At 36.3% G+C, this 7,832-nt stretch overlaps 1 protein-coding gene across 1 annotated transcript in view; it reads left to right on the top strand.

Annotated features, from left to right (window-relative positions):
* Nucleotides 1-603: 603 nt before the first annotated feature.
* The window catches only part of LOC138697819 (extracellular matrix organizing protein FRAS1-like), an 89,844-nt gene continuing 82,615 nt past the window's right edge, over nt 604-7,832 (top strand). The window contains exon 1 of the mRNA XM_069823350.1: nt 604-719. The gene's annotated coding sequence lies outside the window, so the exon portion shown is untranslated. The remainder of the gene's footprint in view (nt 720-7,832) is intronic.

Raw genomic sequence — 7,832 nt, 5'->3', positions numbered from 1 at the left:
CTCAGAACGACTATTCTCCCCATATATGGGGGAATGAATCTGATAATGAAAATTTCTGTAATAAACAAGTATTGCATTATTAATAAAACTATTTATCATTCGGCATTTCTCTAGTTTATTACCTTTTTATTGCTGAACTGATAGACAATGGTGTCACTCATTCGGAAATAGTTTTTTGTAATCTTCTACATCAGATTTTTCCCGCAGTAAATTCATATGAAAATTCATCTTTCGCTTTTGTAGACAATCCTCAACTTGTTTCCTTTTAACTCTGTGTTTTGTGACTAATAGCTAAATACATCTTCCTTTTATTAGGACCCATTGTACTTGCTTGTCTTTACTGAACAAGAAGCACATTAATGTTGACCAGAAATATTGACAGTAATACTGATGGTATAGGGTCGCTAAAATATTGGTGTACTGTTATTATTAAATTATTGACTCATTACTACTGATCAATGGTACTGACCGTGTTAAGACTGCAATATATAAACTTCATTCTTCATTTACAGAACATGAATGAAATGATAAGGAGCTTGGAAATAGGCGTGATGCTGATGGGAAGAAGAACCCTTGAGCATTCAAAATGCTTCCTATTAAGAGAGTGGAGGAGGAGTCTGGAAGGAGACAGCAGGTAGCCAGCAGTCTGGATGAACTACGCGTAGTGGAGAGACGAAAAGAAGAGGATAGCTACTGTACATGTTAATAGAAAACGAGAGGTAAATCTTTCATCTTCCTTATCATGAGTGAATTTCAGTATTATAAAGTGTATCATTACTTAGTATTTTGTTAAGATGGGCTGTGACACAAGCGATGGTATTTTCGACTACAAATCTAACGGATCGGGGTTCGATTTCCGGTAAGGAAATTGCTGTTTATCTGCTCACATCCAATTCGTTTTTGCCTCTTTCCCATGTTTGACTTGTATTGTCCTAAGTGATACCTCATAATGACGATATGACCACGAAACTTGTGTTCTAGTGGATGTCTAGTGACGGTTTATCTTTACATAATTACTGTTCATGAAATTTGAATGTAAATTATTACATTGCAATAATAGGTCTATTAATTATGCAATTGAAAAAAAACAATAAACCTAGCCATAGTTTCTTCAATTAAGCGTTTCCTTAAGAAATACACGCCACCGGCGTAGCTCAGGCGGTAGCATAATTATATTATCAGACTGCGGACTAGGGTCACCGATTCGCGGGACTGAAGTTTGGAATGCACGGAGTATACATAACGTCATGACCCATGGGGTGGGTGACACTGTGAGACTACAGTTGGTTTCGTAAGAAATTACATTACCGCCTTTCTAATTCTGCTTGGCGTGGGTCCTTACAATCACCACACGTACTAGAGATCCTGTGAGTAAACAAGTAGCTATATTTTATTTCTTTCCATTTATTTATTTGATTATTTATACAAGCATTTCTATGTTTTATAATTCACATTACTGAGGAATATGTCGAAAATTAAGAGCACCAAGCGTTCCCTTTAGAACGAACTTATATAGAAGTTCAGAAAGGAATATTTTCTTATTAAAGGAAAAAAAAAAAACACTGAATTTTGCAAATTGTTAAAAATGTATGACAGCTAGAGCTCGATTATTTCAAAAGTAGTGTAATAACAAAAGATACTGTACATGGAAAATATTTAATTATACAGTCGAAACTGGCATTCAACATCAAAATCAGATATAAAACATAAAAAAGAATTTCATCGAGATTTGTGTATAATGTTGGTACATGCCAACATCCCTTTCAATAATATTTCAAAGCGTTTCTTGTAAAAAGGTTTCTTCTGATACGTTGCGAATGTACCTTGTAATTCGGGGCATTGAATAGTGAAGAAATGTATTTTATGTAAGTACTGTATATTTTTTCTTTTCCGCTCACAGACAAATAATTATTTTATGTTGTTAAAACATGTACAGTATAATATAAATTGAAACATGTAATGTTATGCAATTATTTTTGTACTAGAAATGCACCGTATACATTATATTTGTAAACGTTAACGTTTATTTTGTGGCCTACTGTGACTGAATGTTTACATGTTGAGGCAAGGACTAACTGCACTCCTCATCTCCCATTCCCCTCGATCTACACAACGCAGTGGTCACTGCGTTCGTAACTTAATGAGTTTCTGTACCCTGCTCTGCAGTCTGATAATTATCTATTGATAGTACTTTTGTTCGGGCGTGGGTTCGATTCCCGCTTAGGCTGACTATCTGGTTGGGTTTTCTCCAAAGTTTCCTCCAACTGTAAGGCGAATGCCAGGTAATTTCTTCCCGAATTCTCGGACTCATATTGTCAAATACCATCTGTATATCACCAAGTTCACCTATATAACCTAGTAGTTGATACAGTGTCGTTAAATAGTCGATTAAAAGATACACATTTAAATATATTTTCATTTCGACAAACTTTCCATAACTATTGAAAATTAATCTCAAACAGTGCTGATTTTCTGAATATCACCGTGGCCGAGTGATTAGCTGCTGTACATATCATCGTGGCTAACCGGATTCGATTCTCGTCTTGGATAACCTGGAATTTGTGGTGGATAAAATGGCTAATGATGGTTATTTCTTGGGGTTCTCCCTTTTCTCGCAGTTTTTTTATCATCCTTCCACCAACACACCACAATCACCCTTTACTCTGTGAGGTTCGAAGCCAGGCCTCCAGAATAAATAAAAGTAATTAGAAAGGTGAATAAGTTGTGCATATTGTGTTTAATAAAATAAATCATTTTATCCCTTTTAAATTATGCACTTTGTACCAGGGGCGGTTATTCAGGTGAAGTAGATGAAGTACTAACTACTTCACCTATTTATGTGTAAAACGCAATTTTATCTCGTATTAATAATTAATTCCAGTTATTACCGGTAACGTATTTCTAAAACAAAAGAAGTTTTTTTTTCAGTCGTTCTGAACAGTGTTTGGTTGTACATGGACATCATTTTATTTTTACTAATATTTCTGATATTAACCTGCCTATACCTTTGAATCAACGGTTGCTAACCCCTTCCATGACTGGAGTTCGATGGCGTAATATACAAACAAATCACTTTACTAGGTATAGGAGGGAAGAAAAGTAGTTAATCCAATTACGTGAACTATGAAATATCAAGCTTTTGAGTTTGATAATTTTCATTAGGTTTTTGTTTAATCAGAATACAGCACAGTATTAACAATGAGTGTTTTTACTCACGAACTGAGCTGTCCATATGGACGTATTCATTATGCAGTGTATATTAGAGTGTCTATAGCACATTAGCGTACACTATAGAGAATGAAGTTTAATTGAAAATAATCATAATATGGATATTTAAACACATTTTTCAAAATGGTGGCGGTTCATTTCGATTAATGTATGTAATTCCAATTACCAGTTTCGTCCTTCGTACTAGTAGGCCTAACTCATGTTGAAATAATTCTGTACCTACTCTATAAAAGAGTATCTTACGTACTGTAAATTCAATCTTCACTTCTGCTCGATCCGAAAAGATAAAATTACTCAGACATTCTATCTACTGTCCATCCAAGTGATTATGTCGCAGGATCGTAGAAAGGAGGGAAATCACGTGACAGTTAATTACTTAACGAGGCCTGTTATTTAAGTTATTTTATACAGTTGTATGGGTATAATATTACGTATATGTCCAATTCCTAACAGAAATTAATGTTCTCAGAAAAGAGCTAAGACAGCCCAGCCACTAGCCTTTACCGAGAGGCGAATAGAAGCTGGTGGAGAAAACCGGAATGCGACGTAGGCAAATGGACGACAGTACCTTTGCGAAAATGATGCAATATTGAAAGCTCTTTCGTCATTGGAAAACGCGAACATATTTTTGGAACGTACTATGACGGTAAGGCTACTATGACTTGGATCTGTGTGGAAGACGGTTGAACTTCATTCGTAAAAGGGGTGGGAGTGAAGTGCATTAAAAAACTCAGGTATAATAAAAATTGAAGTAAAAATAAAATGATGTCCCTGTATAAATAGTACCTGTAACCGTCCGCTGAATAGAATAATGTCAACTGTTACTAGCTCCGAGCGGTGTCTATTAGAACTTAACAATACTGTAGAGGTGAAATTACTTGGGCTCCCATTCTCATACAGCATATGGTTTCCATGGTAACGTGACGTCACGCACTAAAGAAAGATTGTATGAGTGAAGTGCGTTTCTGAGTCTTTCAGTTACGGAGAACTGCAATGGTAACTTAGCTGGCTTTATGTTATTTTATCAGGAATACACCACACATGCATTAGCAAAGTTTAAAAGTTGTTTTCTGCGGCGTGTATGATGTCTTCTCATGAGCTCGCCAGTTTTGTTCAAGCTCTTGTATTTGAAAGTTTAACGCGCGCGTAAATGTACACATGTACGAGTAGTTTAATATTGTGTACGTATATATTAACTTATTTAATGTATTTAAAGTATATTAGTGACAAGTGTATATAGTGTATTAATCCTACATCTAAGCATATATTATATGTTTAATCACTATAGTTATTATATAAATATGAGTACTTAGGTACCAGTACATAAAAAATGTTGATAAATGAGTGCGAAATATTTATCCCGAAAATGACACAGTTTGTAATTTATTAGAAATGTCGTTTTGTAGACTGAAATATGAGGATAAAAAGATGTTTTAAATTCTTGACGATCTACAGTTCCATTTGTTCTTTGTTTTAAAAAGTGCTAAGAAAATAGAGAAGCTGTATAAAATAACTTCAAAAGTTCTTCCGATGAAAGAAGCTTTTCTGTTTGAAAATATTGAAAATTTCACTCGGCTTGCTACATCACAGGAGGGACTTTCATCATTAGCACCATAGCTTTGCATAGAGATATACTGTCCACCCTCAGTTAAACTCAGACATTTTATGAAGACATCATCGACGGTTTGCTGCTTTAAAAGATAGGAGGATTGACTTTGTATGCAAGAAATTGGGCGAGTCCTGAAATAAATTAGTTTTCCTGTTTGCATGTGTTCTAGAACTATTAAAATTGCACGTAGTTTACTAATAGTAGGCCCACTCATTATATTGGTAAAACTGTTCATGTATTTGTTTATGTGAACAGCACTTCACTTATTTTCTTGACGGCGAGCCGCTACTGCTTGGTACTCATTATTATAACCGTCATCACCATCATAATCATTATCTCATCTTTATTCAAGGGTTGAGATCTTTTGTTCATTTTCTGACGAGGTTTGTAGACCAACATTAGGCATCCACAAGCAGTTACATTCAGAGTCTGTACATAATTTATATGACCAGTTTGACGCAAAACCATTTTTAAGACAGGACAGACACTCAGTCCGTTTCCTATCGATGACCGAATGATAGTGATATTGAAAGAAGAGGAAATAGAAGGAGAAACATTTGAGATATATGCGATTGAACGTCCTTGCAAGGGAATTTGGAGCTGAGAGGAAGTGTGTATGTGAGTTCCAACCCTGTTGGCTACTTGTTCAATCTGATTTTCACCTTCATTTTGAAGAAACATAGGAAAATTCAGAAGTGGAAAAATCGAAAATGAACGTAACCTAATAGCCACCACATGAGGGGAAGGAATGTCGCAAGCACTACTGAACAGTAGTAGGTAGAGTCGCCGATAGAGCGAATGGCGAGGTGGGTAGTCGCTGTCCTCGCTAGACAAGGGATTCGATCACTTGCACTGGACAAATAAGCTCTCGATAATCGAACCTAGATCTGCTGGTTTTATAGAAGGAAGTTTCAGTGACAAATATTTGATATTGTTTATGAGAGGAAGTAGACCTTGATAGAGGAGAAGAGAAAGCCTGATGGTCTTATCTTTACCAGGTTAAATAAATAAATAATTTTTGTTTTTTGTTTTTAAAATGAATGTTAATCTGATATAAATATAATGCATGAAAATCATATTGAAACAGCGTCTTTCAAATGTTTCTCCATAATGTTTTCCTTTACATAACAAATGTTATGCCGTATCAAGATAAAGAAATCAAGATACCGTCACATAAACTCACTAAAGGCTGAATACAAAGATGCTATCAGATACAGACGTGCGGTGTAGTCGCATCACAACTCTTGGCGACACTTTGACGATAAACAAATCTATGTGACAAGTGACATTACAATACGTGAAGAGTATGTAATAAATTGCTGTTAACAGGACGTGATTTGGATACGAATTGTTAGCACAAGCAGAATAATTGAACTCTTTAGTGAGAGGCAGGGAAAACCCACGACGGAAATAAAAAAAAAATGACTTCAATTAAAATCAAATAAACCTTTACATTTTTAAGTTAAGTGCATGTTATGAATTTTTATATACGCAAATATAAGTCGTCCATAGTCGTCCTCGGTCATCTAGCATTCACCATTTTAGCAAGGTTCGCGAGTGAAGTCGATGGTTTGCTTAGAAGCAGCAACTGAACTATTAATTCTAATGACTGTATCTCTTTTATATTGCCTTACGTGTTTATCGCGGAATTCGATTGCGTTACAGGAGTAACGCCGCTTACCAGACCCAAGTCTTGATGGTCGGCTTATAGGCCTACATACATACATGCATACATACATACATACATACATACATACATACATACACATACATACAGCCCACACCTGTGGAGTAACGGTTAGCGCGTCTGGCCGCGAAACCAGGTGGCCCGGGTTCGATTCCCGGTCGGGGTAAGTTACCTGGTTGAGGTTTTTTCCGGGGTTTTCCCTCAACCCAATATGAGCAAATGCTGGGTAACTTTCGGTGCTGGACCGTCATTATTACCTTCATCTCATTCAGACGCTGTTGATAAAGCGTCGTGAAAATAACCTACTAAAATAAAATACATACGTATATACATATACAGCTACGTAAATAAATTATGTTAGGAGTGATTACAATATACGAATGGCTATTTCATTTCAATTTGTATAAATGAGTTATATTAATTTATTTAAGACGTAACATTTACAAGTAAAATCAAATATCTCACTTTTGGTATTGGCTTTTATGGCAATCCAGAAATGGAAAATCATTTTATTTTGGTCCATAGTCGATTGTTTCATTTGTGCACATCTTTCACGTCAGAGTCGCAGAATAGTTGGTAGAGCAACTATCAATGGCTAGCCATAGCCCGGGTGGTGATGGAAATTTCCCTGTTATCAAAACTTCCAGAAAGGCACCAAAATCTACTCACATTGCTCTCAACGGGTATAAAAAGCAGTTCAAGCGTGGTGCCAATCATACTACCCCTTTCTAATGCCGAGACTATGGAAGCATGGATATCTACCTATCTACTTTCATGCCCCTCATGCCCCGTCATGGCGTCTAATGAGAATACATTTACCTTTATGTGATAGTTAAAAGAAATTGGCTTGAAACAGTGCTATCGTTCCCAACACGACAGATGAAGAGCATTATTGCAAAACGCGTAAAACTGTATAATGAGAAAAATGTTGTCATGTTCTTGATAATGATAATGCACTAAATGCGGTAAATAAATGGTTTTGCGTCATTCAACCTAGCGTCTGCCTCTATAAAATGGAGCGACACGTTGTACGAGTAACTGTGGACCATGTTGCTTCGCACAGTTGTCATCGCTGCATCGTGGAAGGGCTACCTACAATACATAGCGTAGTACCACAGTCTACTATATACAGTCACGAAGCTTGAGTTTTGAGGGTGCTAGAAACAATAGACTGTGGCGGTACTATTTTGCATTGCCTGTAATGAGGCGATATTAGCGATCCGAGTGGTGAGCAACTATCTAATGTTTGCATATTTACTACGTATTGAGCTTCGCGACTGTATATACTAGACTGTGGTAGCACTGCGT

The sequence above is a fragment of the Periplaneta americana genome, chromosome 4, assembly GCF_040183065.1.
Source record: "Periplaneta americana isolate PAMFEO1 chromosome 4, P.americana_PAMFEO1_priV1, whole genome shotgun sequence".
In the NCBI taxonomy this organism is placed as follows: Eukaryota; Metazoa; Arthropoda; class Insecta; order Blattodea; family Blattidae; genus Periplaneta; species Periplaneta americana.
The sequence above is the reverse complement of the archived record's forward strand: the minus strand, read 5'-3'. Positions and strand labels throughout refer to the sequence as shown.